Here is a 22124-nt window from a genome sequence, read left to right on the forward strand (position 1 = left end):
TCATGCCAGCCTCCTGCACCCAGACCCCCTCCCCTGCTCCATGCCAGCCTCCTGCACCCAGACCCTCTCCCCTGCTCCATGCCAGCCTACTGCACCCAGACCCTCTCCCCTGCTCCATGCCAGCCTCCTGCACCCAGACCCTCTCCCCTGCTCCATGTCAGCCTCCTGCACCCAGACCCCCTCCCCTGCTCCATGCAGCCTCCTGCACCCAGACCCCCTCCCCTGCTCCATGCCAGCCTCCTGCACCCAGACCCTCTCCCCTGCTCCATGCCAGCCTCCTGCACCCAGACCCCCTCCCCTGCCCCATGCCAGCTTCCTGCACCCAGACCCTCTCCCCTGCTCCATGCCAGCCTCCTGCACCCAGACCCCTCCCCTGCACCATGCCAGCCTCCTGCACCCAGACCCCCTCCCCTGCTCCATGCCAGCCTCCTGCACCCAGACCCCCTCCCCTGCTCCATGCCAGCCTCCTGCACCCAGACCCGCTCCCCTGCTCCATGCCAGCCTCCTGCACCCAGACCCTCTCCCCTGCTCCATGCCAGCCTCCTGCACCCAGACCCTCTCCCCTGCTCCATGCCAGCCTCCTGCACCCAGACCCCCTCCCCTGCTCCATGCCAGCCTCCTGCACCCAGACCCTCTCCCCCTGCTCCATGCCAGCCTCCTGCACCCGGACCCCCTCCCCTGCCCCATGCCAGCCTCCTGCACCCAGACCCGCTCCCCTGCCCCATGCCAGCCTCCTGCACCCAGACCCTCTCCCCTGCTCCATGCCAGCCTCCTGCACCCAGACCCTCTCCCCTGCTCCATGCCAGCCTCCTGCACCCAGACCCTCTCCCTGCTCCATGCCAGCCTCCTGCACCCAGACCCCCTCCCCTGCTCCATGCCAGCCTCCTGCACCCAGACCCGCTCCCCTGCTCCATGCCAGCCTCCTGCACCAAGACCCTCTCCCCTGCTCCATGCCAGCCTCCTGCACCCAGACCCCCTCCCCTGCTCCATGCCAGCCTCCTGCACCCAGACCCTCTCCCTGCTCCATGCCAGCCTCCTGCACCCAGACCCCCTCCCCTGCCCCATGCCAGCCTCCTGCACCCAGACCCTCTCCCCTGCTCCATGCCAGCCTCCTGCACCCAGACCCCCTCCCCTGCTCCATGCCAGCCTCCTGCACCCAGACCCCCTCCCCTGCTCCATGCCAGCCTCCTGCACCCAGACCCTCTCCCCTGCTCCATGCCAGCCTCCTGCACCCAGACCCCCTCCCCTGCTCCATGCCAGCCTCCTGCACCCAGACCTCTCCCTGCTCCATGCCAGCCTCCTGCACCCAGACCCTCTCCCCTGCTCCATGCCAGCCTCCTGCACCCAGACCCGCTCCCCTGCTCCATGCCAGCCTCCTGCACCCAGACCCTCTCCCCTGCTCCATGCCAGCCTCCTACACCCAGACCCCCTCCCCTGCTCCATGCCAGCCTCCTGCACCCAGACCCTCTCCCCTGCTCCATGCCAGCCTCCTGCACCCAGACCCCCTCCCCTGCTCCATGCCAGCCTCCTGCACCCAGACCCCCTCCCCTGCTCCATGCCAGCCTCCTGCACCCAGACCCTCTCCCCTGCTCCATGCCAGCCTCCTGCAACCAGATCCGCTCCCCTGCTCCATGCCAGCCTCCTGCACCCAGACCCTCTCCCCTGCTCCATGCCAGCCTCCTGCACCCAGACCCTCTCCCCTGCTCCATGCCAGCCTCCTGCACCCAGACCCTCTCCTAGCCTCCTGCACCCAGACCCTCTCCCCTGCTCCATGCCAGCCTCCTGCACCCAGACCCTCTCCCCTGCTCCATGCCAGCCTCCTGCACCCAGACCCCCTCCCCTGCTCCATGGCAGCCTCCTGCACCCAGACCCCCTCCCCTGCTCCATGCCAGCCTCCTGCACCCAGACCCCTTTCCCCCTGCTCCATGCCAGCCTCCTGCACCCAGACCCCCTCCCTGCTCCATGCCAGCCTCCTGCAACCAGACCCTTTCCCCTGCTCCATGCCAGCCTCCTGAAGCCAGACCCTCTCCCCTGCTCCATGCCAGCCTCCTGCACCCAGACCCTCTCCCTGCTCCATGCCAGCCTCCTGCACCCAGACCCCTCCCCTGCTCCATGCCAGCCTCCTGCACCCAGACCCCCTCCCCTGCCCCATGCCAGCTTCCTGCACCCAGACCCTCTCCCCTGCTCCATGCCAGCCTCCTGCACCCATCACCTCATGCCAGCCTCCTGCACCCACTCCATGCCAGCCTCCTGCACCCAGACCCGCTCCCCTGCTCCATGCCAGCCTCCTGCACCCAGACCCTCTCCCCTGCTCCATGCCAGCCTCCTGCACCCAGACCCTTTCCCCTGCTCCATGCCAGCCTCCTGCACCCAGACCCCCTCCCCTGCTCCATGCCAGCCTCCTGCACCCAGACCCTCTCCCCTGCTCCATGCCAGCCTCCTGCACCCAGACCCGCTCCCCTGCCCCATGCCAGCCTCCTGCACCCAGACCCTCTCCCCTGCTCCATGCCAGCCTCCTGCATCCAGACCCTCTCCCTGCTCCATGCCAGCCTCCTGCACCCAGACCCTCTCCCTGCTCCATGCCAGCCTCCTGCACCCAGACCCCCTCCCCTGCTCCATGCCAGCCTCCTGCACCCAGACCCGCTCCCCTGCTCCATGCCAGCCTCCTGCACCAAGACCCTCTCCCCTGCTCCATGCCAGCCTCCTGCACCCAGACCCCTCCCCTGCTCCATGCCAGCCTCCTGCACCCAGACCCTCTCCCCTGCTCCATGCCAGCCTACTGCACCCAGACCCTCTCCCCTGCTCCATGCCAGCCTCCTGCACCCAGACCCTCTCCCCTGCTCCATGTCAGCCTCCTGCACCCAGACCCCCTCCCCTGCTCCATGCAGCCTCCTGCACCCAGACCCCCTCCCCTGCTCCATGCCAGCCTCCTGCACCCAGACCCTCTCCCCTGCTCCATGCCAGCCTCCTGCACCCAGACCCCCTCCCCTGCCCCATGCCAGCTTCCTGCACCCAGACCCTCTCCCCTGCTCCATGCCAGCCTCCTGCACCCAGACCCCCTCCCCTGCACCATGCCAGCCTCCTGCACCCAGACCCCCTCCCCTGCTCCATGCCAGCCTCCTGCACCCAGACCCCCTCCCCTGCTCCATGCCAGCCTCCTGCACCCAGACCCGCTCCCCTGCTCCATGCCAGCCTCCTGCACCCAGACCCTCTCCCCTGCTCCATGCCAGCCTCCTGCACCCAGACCCTCTCCCCTGCTCCATGCCAGCCTCCTGCACCCAGACCCCCTCCCCTGCTCCATGCCAGCCTCCTGCACCCAGACCTCTCCCCTGCTCCATGCCAGCCTCCTGCACCCGGACCCCCTCCCCTGCCCCATGCCAGCCTCCTGCACCCAGACCCGCTCCCCTGCCCCATGCCAGCCTCCTGCACCCAGACCCTCTCCCCTGCTCCATGCCAGCCTCCTGCACCCAGACCCTCTCCCCTGCTCCATGCCAGCCTCCTGCACCCAGACCCTCTCCCTGCTCCATGCCAGCCTCCTGCACCCAGACCCCCTCCCCTGCTCCATGCCAGCCTCCTGCACCCAGACCCGCTCCCCTGCTCCATGCCAGCCTCCTGCACCAAGACCCTCTCCCCCTGCTCCATGCCAGCCTCCTGCACCCAGACCCCCTCCCCTGCTCCATGCCAGCCTCCTGCACCCAGACCCTCTCCCTGCTCCATGCCAGCCTCCTGCACCCAGACCCCCTCCCCTGCCCATGCCAGCCTCCTGCACCCAGACCCTCTCCCTGCTCCATGCCAGCCTCCTGCACCCAGACCCCCTCCCCTGCTCCATGCCAGCCTCCTGCACCCAGACCCCCTCCCCTGCTCCATGCCAGCCTCCTGCACCCAGACCCTCTCCCCTGCTCCATGCCAGCCTCCTGCACCCAGACCCCCTCCCCTGCTCCATGCCAGCCTCCTGCACCCAGACCTCTCCCTGCTCCATGCCAGCCTCCTGCACCCAGACCCTCTCCCCTGCTCCATGCCAGCCTCCTGCACCCAGACCCTCTCCCTGCTCCATGCCAGCCTCCTGCACCCAGACCCGCTCCCCTGCTCCATGCCAGCCTCCTGCACCAGACCCTCTCCCCTGCTCCATGCCAGCCTCCTACACCCAGACCCCCTCCCCTGCTCCATGCCAGCCTCCTGCACCCAGACCCTCTCCCCTGCTCCATGCCAGCCTCCTGCACCCAGACCCCCTCCCCTGCTCCATGCCAGCCTCCTGCACCCAGACCCCCTCCCCTGCTCCATGCCAGCCTCCTGCACCCAGACCCTCTCCCCTGCTCCATGCCAGCCTCCTGCAACCAGATCCGCTCCCCTGCTCCATGCCAGCCTCCTGCACCCAGACCCTCTCCCCTGCTCCATGCCAGCCTCCTGCACCCAGACCCTCTCCCCTGCTCCATGCCAGCCTCCTGCACCCAGACCCCCTCCCCTGCTCCATGCCAGCCTCCTGCACCCAGACCCCCTCCCCCTGCTCCATGGCAGCCTCCTGCACCCAGACCCCCTCCCTGCTCCATGCCAGCCTCCTGCAACCAGACCCTTTCCCCTGCTCCATGCCAGCCTCCTGCACCCAGACCCCCTCCCCTGCTCCATGCCAGCCTCCTGCAACCAGACCCTTTCCCCTGCTCCATGCCAGCCTCCTGAAGCCAGACCCTCTCCCCTGCTCCATGCCAGCCTCCTGCACCCAGACCCTCTCCCCTGCTCCATGCCAGCCTCCTGCACCCAGACCCCCTCCCCTGCTCCATGCCAGCCTCCTGCACCCAGACCCCCTCCCCTGCTCCATGCCAGCCTCCTGCACCCAGACCCTCTCCCCTACTCGATGCCAGCCTCCTGCACCCAGACCTTCTCCCCCTGCTCCATGCCAGCCTCCTGCACCCAGACCCTCTCCCCTGCTCCATGCCAGCCTCCTGCACCCAGACCCTCTCCCCTGCTCCATGCCAGCCTCCTGCACCCAGACCCCCTCCCCTGCTCCATGCCAGCCTCCTGCACCCAGACCCCCTCCCCTGCCCCATGCCAGCTTCCTGCACCCAGACCCTCTCCCCTGCTCCATGCCAGCCTCCTGCACCCAGACCCCCTCCCCTGCTCCATGCCAGCCTCCTGCACCCAGTCCCCCTCCCCTGCTCCATGCCAGCCTCCAGCACCCAGACCCCCTCCCCTGCTCCATGCCAGCCTCCAGCACCCAGACCCTCTCCCCTGCTCCATGCCAGCCTCCTGCACCCAGACCCCCTCCCCTGCTCCATGCCAGCCTCCAGCACCCAGACCCCCTCCCCTGCTCCATGCCAGCCTCCTGCACCCAGCCCCCTCCCCTGCTCCATGCCAGCCTCCTGCAACCAGACCCTTTCCCCTGCTCCATGCCAGCCTCCTGCACCCAGACCCCCTCCCCTGCTCCATGCCAGCCTCCTGCACCCAGACCCTCTCCCCTGCTCCATGCCAGCCTCCTGCACCCAGACCCCCTCCCCTGCTCCATGCCAGCCTCCTGCACCCAGACCATCTCCCCTGCTCCATGCCAGCCTCCTTCACCCAGACCCTCTCCCCTGCTCCATGCCAGCCTCCTGCACCCAGACCCTCTCCCCTGCTCCATGCCAGCCTCCTGCAACCAGACCCCCCTCCCCTGCTCCCATGCCAGCCTCCTGCACCCAGACCCTCTCCCTGCTCCATGCCAGCCTCCTGCACCCAGACCCCCTCCCCTGCTCCATGCCAGCCTCCTGCACCCAGACCCCCTCCCCTGCTCCATGCCAGCCTCCTGCACCCAGACCCCCTCCCCTGCTCCATGCCAGCCTCCTGCACCCAGACCCCCTCCCCTGCTCCATGCCAGCCTCCTGCAACCAGATCCCCTCCCCTGCTCCATGCCAGCCTCCTGCACCCAGACCCCCTCCCCTGCTCCATGCCAGCCTCCTGCAACCAGACCCTTTCCCCTGCTCCATGCCAGCCTCCTGCACCCAGACCCCCTCCCCTGCTCCATGCCAGCCTCCTGCACCCAGACCCTCTCCCCTGCTCCATGCCAGCCTCCTGCACCCAGACCCCCTCCCCTGCTCCATGCCAGCCTCCTGCACCCAGACCCTTTCCCCTGCTCCATGCCAGCCTCCTGAAGCCAGACCCTCTCCCCTGCTCCATGCCAGCCTCCTGCACCCAGACCCTCTCCCTGCTCCAAGCCAGCCTCCTGCCACCCAGACCCTCTCCCCTGCTCCATGCCAGCCTCCTGCACCCAGACCATCTCCCCTGCTCCATGCCAGCCTCCTGCACCCAGACCCCCTCCCCTGCTCCATGCCAGCCTCCTGCACCCCAGACCCTCTCCCCTGCTCCATGCCAGCCTCCTGCACCCAGACCCTCTCCCCCTGCCCCATGCCAGCCTCCTGCACCCAGACCCCCTCCCCTGCTCCATGCCAGCCTCCTGCACCCAGACCCCCTCCCCTGCCCCATGCCAGCCTCCTGCACCCAGACCCCCTCCCCTGCTCCATGCCAGCCTCCTGCACCCAGACCCTCTCCCCTACTCGATGCCAGCCTCCTGCACCCAGACCCTCTCCCCTGCTCCATGCCAGCCTCCTGCAACCAGATCCCCTCCCCTGCTCCATGCCAGCCTCCTGCACCCAGACCCCCTCCCCTGCTCCATGCCAGCCTCCTGCAACCAGACCCTTTCCCCTGCTCCATGCCAGCCTCCTGCACCCAGACCCCCTCCCCTGCTCCATGCCAGCCTCCTGCACCCAGACCCTCTCCCCTGCTCCATGCCAGCCTCCTGCACCCAGACCCCCTCCCCTGCTCCATGCCAGCCTCCTGCACCCAGACCCTTTCCCCTGCTCCATGCCAGCCTCCTGAAGCCAGACCCTCTCCCTGCTCCATGCCAGCCTCCTGCACCCAGACCCTCTCCCCTGCTCCAAGCCAGCCTCCTGCACCCAGACCCTCTCCCCTGCTCCATGCCAGCCTCCTGCACCCAGACCATCTCCCCTGCTCCATGCCAGCCTCCTGCACCCAGACCCCCTCCCCTGCTCCATGCCAGCCTCCTGCACCCAGACCCTCTCCCCTGCTCCATGCCAGCCTCCTGCACCCAGACCCTCTCCCCTGCCCCATGCCAGCCTCCTGCACCCAGACCCCCTCCCCTGCTCCATGCCAGCCTCCTGCACCCAGACCCCCTCCCCTGCCCCATGCCAGCCTCCTGCACCCAGACCCCCTCCCCTGCTCCATGCCAGCCTCCTGCACCCAGACCCCCTCCCCTGCTCCATGCCAGCTTCCTGCACCCAGACCCCTCCCCTGCTCCATGCCAGCCTCCTGCACCCAGACCCCCTCCCCTGCTCCATGCCAGCCTCCTGCACCCAGACCCTCTCCCCTGCTCCATGCCAGCCTCCTGCACCCAGACCCCCTCCCCTGCCCCATGCCAGCTTCCTGCACCCAGACCCTCTCCCCTGCTCCATGCCAGTCCAGCCTCCTGCACCCAGACCCCCTCCCCTGCTCCATGCCAGCCTCCAGCACCCAGACCCTCTCCCTGCTCCATGCCAGCCTCCTGCACCCAGACCCCCTCCCCTGCTCCATGCCAGCCTCCTGCACCTGGCAGCTCCCCTGCTCCATGCCAGCCTCCTGCACCCAGACCTCTCCCCTGCTCCATGCCAGCCTCCTGCACCCAGACCCCCTCCCCTGCTCCATGCCAGCCTCCTGCACCCAGCCCCCTCCCCTGCCCCATGCCAGCCTCCTGCACCCAGCCTCTCTTCCCTGCTCCATGCCAGCCTCCTGCACCCAGACCACCTCCCCTGCTCCATGCCAGCCTCCTGCACCCAGACCCCTCCCCTGCTCCATGCCAGCCTCCTGCACCCAGACCCTCTCCCCTGCTCCATGCCAGCCTCCTGCACCCAGACCCCCTCCCCTGCTCCATGCCAGCCTCCTGCACCCAGACCCCCTCCCCTGCTCCATGCCAGCCTCCTGCACCCAGACCCCCTCCCCTGCTCCATGCCAGCCTCCTGAACCCAGACCTCTCCCCTGCTCCATGCCAGCCTCCTGCACCAGACCCTCTCCCCTGCTCCATGCCAGCCTCCTGCACCCAGACCCTCTCCCCTGCTCCATGCCAGCCTCCTGCACCCGGACCCCCTCCCCTGCTCCATGCCAGCCTCCTGCACCCGGACCCCCTCCCCTGCTCCATGCCAGCCTCCTGCACCCAGACCCCCTCCCCTGCTCCATGCCAGCCTCCTGCACCCAGACCCCCTCCCCTGCTCCATGCCAGCCTCCTGCACCCAGACCCTCTCCCCTGCTCCATGGCAGCCTCCTACACCCAGACCCCCTCCCCTGCTCCATGCCAGCCTCCTGCACCCAGACCCTCTCCCCTGCTCCATGCCAGCCTCCTGCACCCAGCCCCTCTCCCCTGCTCCATGCCAGCCTCCTGCACCCAGCCCCTCTCCCCTGCTCCATGGCAGCCTCCTGCACCCAGCCCCTCTCCCCTGCTCCATGCCAGCCTCCTGCACCCAGACCCCCTCCCCTGCTCCATGCCAGCCTCCTGCACCCAGCCCCTCTCCCCTGCTCCATGCCAGCCTCCTGCACCCAGCCCCTCTCCCCTGCTCCATGCCAGCCTCCTTAACCCAGACCCTCTGCCAGCCTCCTGCACCCAGACCCTCTCCCCTGCTCCATGCCAGCCTCCTGCACCCAGACCCTCTCCCCTGCTCCATGCCAGCCTCCTGCACCCAGACCCCCTCCCCTGCTCCATGCCAGCCTCCTGCACCCAGACCCTCTCCCCTGCTCCATGCCAGCCTCCAGCACCCAGACCCTCTCCCCTGCTCCATGCCAGCCTCCTGCACCCAGACCCCCTCCCCTGCTCCATGCCAGCCTCCTGCACCCAGACCCTCTCCCTGCTCTATGCCAGCCTCCTGCACCCAGACCCTCTCCCCTGCCCCATGCCAGCCTCCTGCACCCAGCCCCTCTCCCCTGCTCCATGCCAGCCTCCTTAACCCAGACCCTCTGCCAGCCTCCTGCACCAGCCCCTCTTCCCTGATCCATGCCAGCCTCCAGCACCCAGACCCTCTCCCCTGCTCCATGCCAGCCTCCTGCACCCAGACCCCCTCCCCTGCTCCATGCCAGCCTCCTGCACCCAGACCCTCTCCCTGCTCTATGCCAGCCTCCTGCACCCAGACCCTCTCCCCTGCCCCATGCCAGCCTCCTGCACCCAGCCCCTCTCCCCTGCTCCATGCCAGCCTCCTTAACCCAGACCCTCTGCCAGCCTCCTGCACCAGCCCCTCTTCCCTGATCCATGCCAGCCTCCTGCACCCAGACCCCCTCCCCTGCTCCATGCCAGCCTCCTGCACCCAGACCCTCTCCCCTGCTCCATGCCAGCCTCCTGCACCCAGACCCCCTCCCCTGCTCCATGCCAGCCTCCTGCACCCAGACCCTTTCCCCTGCTCCATGCCAGCCTCCTGAAGCCAGACCCTCTCCCCTGCTCCATGCCAGCCTCCTGCACCCAGACCCTCTCCCCTGCTCCAAGCCAGCCTCCTGCACCCAGACCCTCTCCCCTGCTCCATGCCAGCCTCCTGCACCCAGACCCCCTCCCCTGCTCCATGCCAGCCTCCTGCACCCAGACCCCCTCCCCTGCTCCATGCCAGCCTCCTGCACCCAGACCCTCTCCCCTGCTCCATGCCAGCCTCCTGCAACCAGATCCGCTCCCCTGCTCCATGCCAGCCTCCTGCACCCAGACCCTCTCCCCTGCTCCATGCCAGCCTCCTGCACCCAGCCCCTCTCCCCTGCTCCATGCCAGCCTCCTGCACCCAGCCCCTCTCCCCTGCTCCATGGCAGCCTCCTGCACCCAGCCCCTCTCCCCTGCTCCATGCCAGCCTCCTGCACCCAGACCCCCTCCCCTGCTCCATGCCAGCCTCCTGCACCCAGACCCCCTCCCCTGCTCCATGCCAGCCTCCTGCACCCAGACCCTCTCCCCTGCTCCATGCCAGCCTCCTGCAACCAGATCCGCTCCCCTGCTCCATGCCAGCCTCCTGCACCCAGACCCTCTCCCCTGCTCCATGCCAGCCTCCTGCACCCAGACCCTCTCCCCTGCTCCATGCCAGCCTCCTGCACCCAGACCCTCTCCCCTGCTCCATGCCAGCCTCCTGCACCCAGACCCCCTCCCCTGCTCCATGGCAGCCTCCTGCACCCAGACCCCCTCCCCTGCTCCATGCCAGCCTCCTGCAACCAGACCCTTTCCCCTGCTCCATGCCAGCCTCCTGCACCCAGACCCCCTCCCCTGCTCCATGCCAGCCTCCTGCAACCAGACCCTTTCCCCTGCTCCATGCCAGCCTCCTGAAGCCAGACCCTCTCCCCTGCTCCATGCCAGCCTCCTGCACCCAGACCCTCTCCCCTGCTCCATGCCAGCCTCCTGCACCCAGACCCCCTCCCCTGCTCCATGCCAGCCTCCTGCACCCAGACCCCCTCCCCTGCCCCATGCCAGCTTCCTGCACCCAGACCCTCTCCCCTGCTCCATGCCAGCCTCCTGCACCCAGACCCCCTCCCCTGCACCATGCCAGCCTCCTGCACCCAGACCCCCTCCCCTGCTTCATGCCAGCCTCCTGCACCCAGACCCCCTCCCCTGCTCCATGCCAGCCTCCTGCACCCAGACCCGCTCCCCTGCTCCATGCCAGCCTCCTGCACCCAGACCCTCTCCCCTGCTCCATGCCAGCCTCCTGCACCCAGACCCTTTCCCCTGCTCCATGCCAGCCTCCTGCACCCAGACCCCCTCCCCTGCTCCATGCCAGCCTCCTGCACCCAGACCCTCTCCCCTGCTCCATGCCAGCCTCCTGCACCCAGACCCGCTCCCCTGCCCCATGCCAGCCTCCTGCACCCAGACCCTCTCCCCTGCTCCATGCCAGCCTCCTGCATCCAGACCCTCTCCCCTGCTCCATGCCAGCCTCCTGCACCCAGACCCTCTCCCTGCTCCATGCCAGCCTCCTGCATCCAGACCCTCTCCCCTGCTCCATGCCAGCCTCCTGCACCCAGACCCTCTCCCCTGCTCCATGCCAGCCTCCTGCACCCAGACCCTCTCCCTGCTCCATGCCAGCCTCCTGCACCCAGACCCCCTCCCCTGCTCCATGCCAGCCTCCTGCACCCAGACCCGCTCCCCTGCTCCATGCCAGCCTCCTGCACCAAGACCCTCTCCCCTGCTCCATGCCAGCCTCCTGCACCCAGACCCCCTCCCCTGCTCCATGCCAGCCTCCTGCACCCAGACCCTCTCCCTGCTCCATGCCAGCCTCCTGCACCCAGACCCCCTCCCCTGCCCCATGCCAGCCTCCTGCACCCAGACCCTCTCCCCTGCTCCATGCCAGCCTCCTGCACCCAGACCCCCTCCCCTGCTCCATGCCAGCCTCCTGCACCCAGACCCCCTCCCCTGCTCCATGCCAGCCTCCTGCACCCAGACCCTCTCCCCTGCTCCATGCCAGCCTCCTGCACCCAGACCCCCTCCCCTGCTCCATGCCAGCCTCCTGCACCCAGACCTCTCCCTGCTCCATGCCAGCCTCCTGCACCCAGACCCTCTCCCCTGCTCCATGCCAGCCTCCTGCACCCAGACCCCCTCCCCTGCTCCATGCCAGCCTCCTGCACCCAGACCCCCTCCCCTGCTCCATGCCAGCCTCCTGCACCCAGACCCTCTCCCCTGCTCCATGCCAGCCTCCTGCACCCGGACCCCCTCCCCTGCCCCATGCCAGCCTCCTGCACCCAGCCCCTCTCCCCTGCTCCATGCCAGCCTCCTGCACCCAGCCCCTCTCCCCTGCTCCATGCCAGCCTCCTTAACCCAGACCCTCTGCCAGCCTCCTGCACCCAGACCCTCTCCCCTGCTCCATGCCAGCCTCCTGCACCCAGACCCTCTCCCCTGCTCCATGCCAGCCTCCTGCACCCAGACCCCCTCCCCTGCTCCATGCCAGCCTCCTGCACCCAGACCCTCTCCCCTGCTCCATGCCAGCCTCCAGCACCCAGACCCTCTCCCCTGCTCCATGCCAGCCTCCTGCACCCAGACCCCCTCCCCTGCTCCATGCCAGCCTCCTGCACCCAGACCCTCTCCCTGCTCTATGCCAGCCTCCTGCACCCAGACCCTCTCCCCTGCCCCATGCCAGCCTCCTGCACCCAGCCCCTCTCCCCTGCTCCATGCCAGCCTCCTTAACCCAGACCCTCTGCCAGCCTCCTGCACCAGCCCCTCTTCCCTGATCCATGCCAGCCTCCAGCACCCAGACCCTCTCCCCTGCTCCATGCCAGCCTCCTGCACCCAGACCCCCTCCCCTGCTCCATGCCAGCCTCCTGCACCCAGACCCTCTCCCTGCTCTATGCCAGCCTCCTGCACCCAGACCCTCTCCCCTGCCCCATGCCAGCCTCCTGCACCCAGCCCCTCTCCCCTGCTCCATGCCAGCCTCCTTAACCCAGACCCTCTGCCAGCCTCCTGCACCAGCCCCTCTTCCCTGATCCATGCCAGGGCAGTATGGATGGTGTAATAGTTAGCATTACTGCCTCACAGCACTGAGGTCATGGGTTCTATCCCCACCATGTGTTATATATACGGGGCAGCACGGATGGTGTAATGGTTAGCATTACTGCCTCACAGCACTGAGGTCATGGGTTCTATCCCCACCATGTGTTATATATACGGGGCAGTACGGATGGTGTAATGGTTAGCATTACTGCCTCACAGCGCTGAGGTCATGGGTTCTATCCCCACCATGTGTTATATATATGGGGCAATACGGATGGTGTAATGGTTAGTATTACTGCCTCATAGCGCTGAGGTCATGGGTTCTATCCCCACCATGTGTTATATATACGGGACAGTACGGACGGTGTAATGGTTACATTACTGCTCACAGCACTGAGGTCATGGGATCTATCCCCCCCATGGCCCTAACTGTGCGGAGTTTGTATATTCTCCCCGTACTTGCGTGGGTTTCCTCCGGATACTCCGGTTTCCTCCCACAATCCAAAAATATACTGGTAGGTTAATTTTCTTCCAACAAAATTACCCCTAGAATGTCTGTGTGCGCGTGTACATGTGGTAGGGAATATATTGTAGATTGTAAGCTCCAACGGGGCAGGGACTGATGTGAATGTTCAAATACTCTCTGTGCAGCGCTGCGTAATATGTGTGCGCTATATGAGAAACTGATAATAAATAAATGCCAGCCTCCTGCACCCAGCCACTCTCAAAATCTCTGGCCCTGCATGCTAATTCCTGGCCAGCCCCTCCCCCCTCCCCAAATCTCTGGCCCTTCATGCTAATTAGGGAAGCCAATCTCAGGGCATTTTTTCAATCCTGAGATTGGCTTCCCTAGAAAAAAATAAACGCCCGCATGTTTACTTACATGTGCAGGGCAGGCAACGAGCATGTAACCCCTGGTAACGAGCATGTAGGTAAAAAAGGTGCTAAGAAGTTTGTTGCCAGGGCTGTTAAACATTTCTAGTTATGTCGAGTTAAAACAAAATGCTGACTTCTCCCCAGTGACAGGGGTCCGGGTGGTGCAGTGTGGCTTCCTACCATAGAGGTCATGCTCTAGTCTACGGCAGGGTTGCCGACTTTTTAATGCTCCTCTCTGGGAGAAGCCCGGAGAGGAGACTTTCCTTACCCGATCGGGGGGCGGGGCTTGACGGTGACATCATTAATCCCCGCCCCCATTACGGGAAATGCAGTAGTAGAAATGACTGATATCCATGGAGGGGGCGGGGCTAAAATGACGCGATTGTGCCATTTTAGCTCCGCCCCCCTCCTCTGAGACCCGCGGACTACGGCATTTACATGCCGCGATTCCGGGGGCTCAGGGAGGTCCCCCAGATTCCGGGAGGGTTGCCCACCCTTCCGGGGGGCCGAGAGGGGGATCCGATTTTCGGGAGACTCCCGGGAATTCCGGGAGGGTCGGCAACACTGGTCTATGGGGGTAGCCCAGCATATCCAGGGATGCTGCCCCCCAAAGGATGTCACTCAGGATTCCTGCAACTTAGGCCCTGCCCCATTTTTGGAGGCACATGAGGGGGGGGGGGGGGTGTTAGAGTTCACACCAGGTGTCACCAGACCAGGTGACACCTCTGGTACCCGGTACATATTCTAGATAAAGCACTGGCTGATAAAGAAACAAGACCGACCGGAAATGTTGGGTATAGAAAATCGTAAAGCCTAAAACAAAAACTGGCACCTACAGGTCCGGCGCACAGTGTTTCTGCACCCTAGACAAAACCTCCGCTTACTGCTCCCTCCCCCGCCCGCTCACCAATCCCAACCTTCCACAACCTCAGGTGAACGGAGGCGTCGTCTTAGAAGTACAACACCTGTAGTCCAACCAGGACGCCTGGCTCAGAGACATGCTCAATCTTCTGCTGGTCAGGCTCAGGGGCGCCCCCAGGTCACGGAGCCCCTAGGCAGCTGCCTTATGGTAGAGCCGGCCCTGGGCCTCTAGTATAGAAAAGAAAAAACTAAGATCAAGGGACTAATTCAGATTGGCTGCTTACCAAGCGCACCCAAAAGCCCCCCCCCCCCCCTCCCCCGAATCCTTGGTGCCATGTGAGGGGATTCAGTTTCTTTAATAAGAGATAATATAAATATCCTAAATGTATCGATATGACATCATATACACCTACGTTACAATTGTAATGTATATATGAGTAGGATCAAATAAATATATACTGGTACTGTATATACTGGTACTTTCATTTTATTAGTGATATTCCCGTGGGAACCATCTCTGGCTGCCATCATTGAAGCACGCGTGATGACCGGAGGTGCAATGGTAATGATGGGGGTCATTCTCGCTGATTTGGTCCCCTGCGTGTTCACAAGGGTGAGCGATGTTAAAGTACTGCGCACGTGCAGGGCTTCTGTGCAGGCGCCTTCCCCAACTTGCATAGTCGGCGTGGCGCTCACAGGAGGGGGGGGGGGTATTCATTCGCAAAGCAGTGGAGATATTTGCTGGGTGGCGTTACATGGCTCGCTAAGCTAAGAGATACCGCTCAACCAGAATCAGGCCCTGCGTGCGGTCTTAACTCTGCACTGACTGGCGGCAGATAGCAGTTGGACTAAAACGCTGTCTTCCTGTCACTCACTTTATGGCAAATCCCTCGGTGAGACCGCCATTACAATTCACTTGCTGCGTGTGCACACTGCGGCGCAGTCGTGAGTGCATTAAGCAAACATCGACTGTTTTGAAACCAATAGCCACTTTGCGAACGTACCTGAATGAGGCCCCTTGTTCTGGCATTTTTTTTATTAAACCAAAATTGACCACTAGGGGGCGCCACTGCTCAGCTTAGAAGACAGATTTCAGGTGTTTCGGTGTCAGCCAGTCCTGTCTTTCCCATTGGGCTTAATAGGCAGTTGCCTAGGCAGTGGCAACGCAGGATTTTTAACCCCTTGAGTTGTGTTTTGCTGGGGCAGGACAAACCTACCAGGGCAGGTTTGTACTGCCCCAGCAAGACCCACAACAGATCACAAGAAGCCGCCGCTGCCCCCCCCCCTTACCTTTGCTCCACTATTACACCACGGTCATGTCACTATTACACCACGGTCATGTCACTCTTACACCACGGTCATGTCACTATTACACCACGGTCATGTCACTATTACACCACGGTCATCTCACTATTACACCACGGTCATGCCACTATTACACAACAGTCATCTCACTATTACACCACGGTCATCTCACTATTACACCATGGTCATGCCACTATTACACCATGGTCATGCCACTATTACACCACGGTCAGGCCACTATTACACCACTATAACACCACGGTCATGTCACTATTACACCACAGTCATCTCCCAATTACACCACAGTTATTTCACCATGACATAGTGAGTGGGGTAATAGTGACATGACTGTGGTGTAATAGTAACATGACTGTGGTGTAATAGTGGCATGACTGTGGTGTAATAGTGACTTGACTGTGGTGTAATAGTAACATGACTGTGGTGTAATAGTAACATGTCTGTGGTGTAATAGTGACATGACTGTGGTGTAAGAGTGACATGACTGTGGGGTAATAGTGAGTGGGGTAATAGTGACATGTCTGTGGTGTAATAGTGAGTGGGGTAATAGTGACATGACTGTGGTGTAATAGTGGCATGACTGCGGTGTAATAGTGACGTGACTGTGGTGTAATAGTGAGTGGGGTAATAGTGACATGTCTGTGGTGTAATAGTGACATGACTGTGGTGTAATAGTGACATGACTGTGGTGTAAGAGTGACATGACTGTGGGGTAATAGTGAGTGGGGTAATAGTGACATGTCTGTGGTGTAATAGTGAGTGGGGTAATAGTGACATGACTGTGGTGTAATAGTGGCATGACTGCGGTGTAATAGTGACGTGACTGTGGTGTAATAGTGAGTGGGGTAATAGTGACATGTCTGTGGTGTAATAGTGACATGACTGTGGTGTAATAGTGACATGACTGTGGTGTAATAGTGACATGACTGTGGTGTAATAGTGAGTGGTGTAATAGTGACATGACTGTGGTGTAATAGTGGCATGACTGCGGTGTAATAGTGACGTGACTGTGGTGTAATAGTGAGTGGTGTAATAGTGACATGACTGTGGTGTAATAGTGGCATGACTGCGGTGTAATAGTGACGTGACTGCGGTGTAATAGTGAGTGGGGTAATAGTGACATGTCTGTGGTGTAATAGTGACATGACTGTGGTGTAATAATGACATGTCTGTGGTGTAATAGTGACATGACTGTGGTGTAATAGTGACATGTCTGTGGTGTAATAGTGAGTGGGGTAATAGTGACATGACTGTGGTGTAATAGTGACATGACTGTGGTGTAATAGTGACATGACTGTGGTGTAAGAGTGACATGACTGTGGGGTAATAGTGAGTGGGGTAATAGTGACATGTCTGTGGTGTAATAGTGAGTGGGGTAATAGTGACATGACTGTGGTGTAATAGTGGCATGACTGCGGTGTAATAGTGACGTGACTGTGGTGTAATAGTGAGTGGGGTAATAGTGACATGTCTGTGGTGTAATAGTGACATGACTGTGGTGTAAGAGTGACATGACTGTGGGGTAATAGTGAGTGGGGTAATAGTGACATGTCTGTGGTGTAATAGTGAGTGGGGTAATAGTGACATGACTGTGGTGTAATAGTGGCATGACTGCGGTGTAATAGTGACGTGACTGTGGTGTAATAGTGAGTGGGGTAATAGTGACATGTCTGTGGTGTAATAGTGACATGACTGTGGTGTAATAGTGACATGACTGTGGTGTAATAGTGACATGACTGTGGTGTAATAGTGAGTGGTGTAATAGTGACATGACTGTGGTGTAATAGTGGCATGACTGCGGTGTAATAGTGACGTGACTGCGGTGTAATAGTGAGTGGGGTAATAGTGACATGTCTGTGGTGTAATAGTGACATGACTGTGGTGTAATAGTGACATGTCTGTGGTGTAATAGTGACATGACTGTGGTGTATTAGTAACATGACTGTGGGGTAATAGTGAGTGGGGTATTAGTGACATGTCTGTGGTGTAATAGTGAGTGGGGTAATAGTAACATGACTGTGGGGTAATAGTGGCATGACTGTGGTGTAATAGTAACATGACTGTGGGGTAATAGTGAGTGGGGTAATAGTGACATGTCTGTGGTGTAATAGTGAGTGGGGTAATAGTGACATGTCTGTGGTGTAATAGTGAGTGGGGTAATAGTAACATGACTGTGGGGTAATAGTGGCATGACTGCGGTCTAATAGTGACGTGACTGTGGTGTAATAGTGAGTGGGGTAATAGTGACATGTCTGTGGTGTAATAGTGACATGACTGTGGTGTAATAGTGACATGTCTGTGGTGTAATAGTGAGTGGTGTAATAGTGACATGACTGTGGTGTAATAGTGAGTGGGGTAATAGTAACATGACTGTGGGGTAATAGTGGCATGACTGCGGTCTAATAGTGACGTGACTGTGGTGTAATAGTGAGTGGGGTAATAGTGACATGACTGTGGTGTAATAGTGACATGTCTGTGGTGTAATAGTGAGTGGTGTAATAGTGACATGACTGTGGTGTAATAGTGGCATGATTGCGGTGTAATAGTGACGTGACTGTGGTGTAATAGTGAGTGGTGTAATAGTGACATGACTGTGTCGTAATAGTGGCATGATTGCGGTGTAATAGTGACGTGACTGCGGTGTAATAGTGAGTGGGGTAATAGTGACATGTCTGTGGTGTAATAGTGACATGACTGTGGTGTAATAGTGACATGACTGTGGTGTAATAGTGACATGACTGTGGTGTAATAGTGACATGACTGTGGTGTAATAGTGACATGACTGTGGTGTAATAGTGACATGTCTGTGGTGTAATAGTGACATGACTGTGGTGTATTAGTAACATTAATGTGGGGTAATAGTGAGTGGGGTAATAGTGACATGTCTGTGGTGTAATAGTGAGTGGGGTAATAGTGGCATGACTGTGGTGTAATAGTAACATGACTGTGGGGTAATAGTGAGTGGGGTAATAGTGACATGTCTGTGGTGTAATAGTGAGTGGGGTAATAGTGACATGTCTGTGGTGTAATAGTGAGTGGGGTAATAGTAACATGACTGTGGGGTAATAGTGGCATGACTGCGGTGTAATAGTGACGTGACTGCGGTGTAATAGTAACATGACTGTGGTGTAATAGTGAGTGGTGTAATAGTAACATGACTGTGGTGTAATAGTGACATGTCTGTGGTGTAATAGTGAGTGGGGTAATAGTAACATGACTGTGGGGTAATAGTGGCATGACTGCGGTCTAATAGTGACGTGACTGTGGTGTAATAGTGAGTGGGGTAATAGTGACATGTCTGTGGTGTAATAGTGACATGACTGTGGTGTAATAGTGACGTGACTGTGGTGTAATAGTGAGTGGGGTAATAGTGACATGTCTGTGGTGTAATAGTGACATGACTGCGGTGTAATAGTGACGTGACTGCGGTGTAATAGTGAGTGGGGTAATAGTGACATGTCTGTGGTGTAATAGTGAGTGGGGTAATAGTAACATAACTGTAGCATAATAATGACATGACGCCATTGTAATTTGTAAATAAAGTCACTTTCAGAGTACCCAGCAGTGACGCGTCTCCGTCACCCTCATCAGCGAGGACATGAAGACTAATTGTACCAGTTACATGTTATATAGCTGTGATCCGGTTTGTCAGGTTCTGCGCGTTTCTCGGGCTGTGAGCGTTCACTAGACCAGAGGTGGCGTTCCACGCGTTCCTCTCCTGGGCCTCTGAGACATCCACAGGGCCTGGGTACTGAGGGGGCGTGGCCAACGTTCCAGGGGCGTGGTCACACAGTTGGACGCCACCTAGCGGCGCAGCACTTGAATTCTCCCCCGTAGACGTGAGAAGCGGCCATTTATTACATAGGACATGAATACGGGGTAGGGGCCGCATTGTGAGATTCATGGAAAGCCGATGTTTGCGCACATCTCCGATGTTTTATCACCCGCATGTGGGAAACTCCCGTATACTGGAGTTTTAGGGGCAGCTACGAGGAAGGTTCCAGAATGTTCTGAGTCTTTGGGCGCAGGCAGCCGGTCAGAGGAGACGCCGGGGGCAGTGACGTAATGGGAGTCATATCGCGTTCTGGCGCCCTCCCACACATACATTAATTCGGTATGGGTCATTGGGATGACCACTGAAGGTCGACACCGGAAATAAGTCGACATGGATACGGTTGACAGGGTGGGGAGGTCAACACAAGCAATATGGTCAACAATGTGAGTCGACATGAGTTTTTTACGTTTCTTGCCGGAATGTCGACACAGTCGACAGCATACCCTCGCATGGCTCACTGAGCTCGGTGTACTATTCTCCTGCCACGCCGTAGTGGGTGGTAGGGCATTAAATACCGCCTGTTGGCACATGTCGGCTAAAAAAAAACAACCATGAAAAACTCATGTCGACCTTTTGGCTGTCGACCCTAATGCTTGTGTCAACCTTCCAACTTTGTTGAGCTTACCTATCTTGACCTATTTCAGGTGGTCGACACAATGCATGTTGGCCTTAACAGGGTTGACCTATTGACCTTATCCCCATTAATTATCATTTTCTACTGACATGCTCATAGCCCAGAGTTTCCTGCTCATTGCCAAGGGTTACATGCTCATTGCCAGGGGTTACATGCTCATTGCCAGGGGTTACAGGCTCCTTTCCCAGGGTTACATGCTCATTGCCAAGGGTTACATGCTCATTGGCAGGGATTACAGGCTCGTTGCCCAGGGTTACATGCTCATTGCCAAGGGTTACATGCTCGTTGCCCAGGGGTTACATGCTCATTGCCAGGGGTTACATGCTCATTTCCCTGGGGTTACATGCTCGTTGCCAGGGGTTACATAATCATTGCCAGGGGTTACATGCTCGTTGCCAGGGGTTGTATGTTCATTGCCCAGGGGTTACATGCTCGTTGCCAGGAATTACATGATCATTGCCCAGGGGTTATATGCTCGTTGCCAGCGGTTGTATGTTCATTGCCCAGGGGTTACATGCTCGTTGCCAGGAATTACATGATCATTGCCCAGGGGTTATATGCTCGTTGCCAGCGGTTGTATGTTCATTGACCAGGGGTTATATGCTCGTTGCCAGCGGTTGTATGTTCATTGACCAGGGGTTACATGCTCGTTGCCAGGGATTGTATATTCATTGCCCAGGGGTTAAATGCTCGTTGCCAGGGATTACATGCTCATTTCCCTGGGGTTACGTGCTCGTTGCCAGGGGTTACATGATCGTTGACAGGGGTTACGTGCTCGTTGCCAGGGGTTACATGATCGTTGACAGGGGTTACATGCTCGTTGCCCAGGGATTATATGGTCACAGCGGGCCAGTGCTCCCGGAATCCGGCTCTTCCAAGTAGCGATGTACACACTTCACTCCCCTGACAGACGCTAGATATGTATCACTACAAGACACATTCATGGCTGCTGTGGCATTCACCCCATATCATTACGGAGGGGTGCATATACCTGTACCCACATAAGTATGATTGCCAACCATTAGATGCGCCGCTCACCCCACCAGAGTGAAATCCCGTCCTGTGTCATTCTGCGAATGGCTTGTAAAAATGTCACCGGTCGTCACACAGCTGCAAATCCATTCTCCTGCGTAACCCTGACCCTTCCACAAGTCTGCGATGAAAACAGGCCGGCGATGATGCCACAGACCCTCGCTGACAACACCTGGGCACGCCTGCCACTCCCACAAATCCACCGGTTACCACCCACAAACACCGCCTTCCTGTCAGTGGCCGGCTTGCGAATAAAAATTTTTGTCACTGTCTGGAGTCGTGCATCCGTACTGTGAGCCATACACATGCAACGTCATTCCATAACTGATGGTCGCGCACAACAGCAACCAGCTCTGAATAAGCCCCATAGTCATAAAATGAATAATAATTGCTGAATGTGTTGACAGTAACCATGTCGGCATATGCAGAATGTTGCCATGGAAACTGCTGACATTCTGCAGGGACCAGTCTTCTAAAGTAGACACCCCGGCACACGCTAAAATTTAGATGCTAAAGCGTCTAAATCCAGACTCCCTGGAAGCCGCTAAGAAGGGGGCATCTAAATTTAGACGCTAAAGCGGGGACAGAAATCTACCTCAGACCAGACAGAGCTCTTCTCCATATCGCTCCAGGACTAGGCTATCCACCTCAGGCTGGGACAGGGCTCTCCATTTCACATCGGTGACTGAGCTCTCCACACAAAATGAGTTCCAAATTTGTAGGTGTTCTACATAGATATATAAGAGGTTGCGAATATTTTTTTTCCTCCATCTCGTGTTGGGACTGGGCTCTCCACCTCAGGCCAGCACAGGGCTCTCCACCTCAGGCTAGGGATGGCCAGCATCTATGGTTGCCATACATGGCAATAATGCAACCAGACATTGATGGTTGTATACAATGCAATGGATCACCATCGATGATCATTCATGTTTTCTGACAGATTGGCCTGTGGGCCAATCAGAACCTGGTGGAGGGGCTTCACACGGGGGTTGGGAGTGGAGCTGTGATCTGGTCCGTTGAGGAAAAAAAATATTCAGTTAAGCTGTACCATCGACTGACGGAAACCATCTGGTTCTCCCTTATCGATGGCAAAACCATTTTACATCGACCATAAACCATTG

General features: G+C 59.9%; 1 protein-coding gene across 1 annotated transcript in view; it reads right to left on the reverse strand.

Moving 5' to 3' along the window:
• PLD2 (phospholipase D2) overlaps positions 1-21620 on the reverse strand; it is an 80720-nt gene extending 59100 nt beyond the window's left edge. The window contains exon 1 of the mRNA XM_083185712.1: positions 21599-21620. The gene's annotated coding sequence lies outside the window, so the exon portion shown is untranslated. The remainder of the gene's footprint in view (positions 1-21598) is intronic.
• Between the last annotated feature and the right edge of the window lie 504 nt (positions 21621-22124).

Source organism: Crinia signifera, chromosome 4, assembly GCF_055691185.1.
Source record: "Crinia signifera chromosome 4, ASM5569118v1, whole genome shotgun sequence".
In the NCBI taxonomy this organism is placed as follows: domain Eukaryota; kingdom Metazoa; phylum Chordata; class Amphibia; order Anura; family Myobatrachidae; genus Crinia; species Crinia signifera.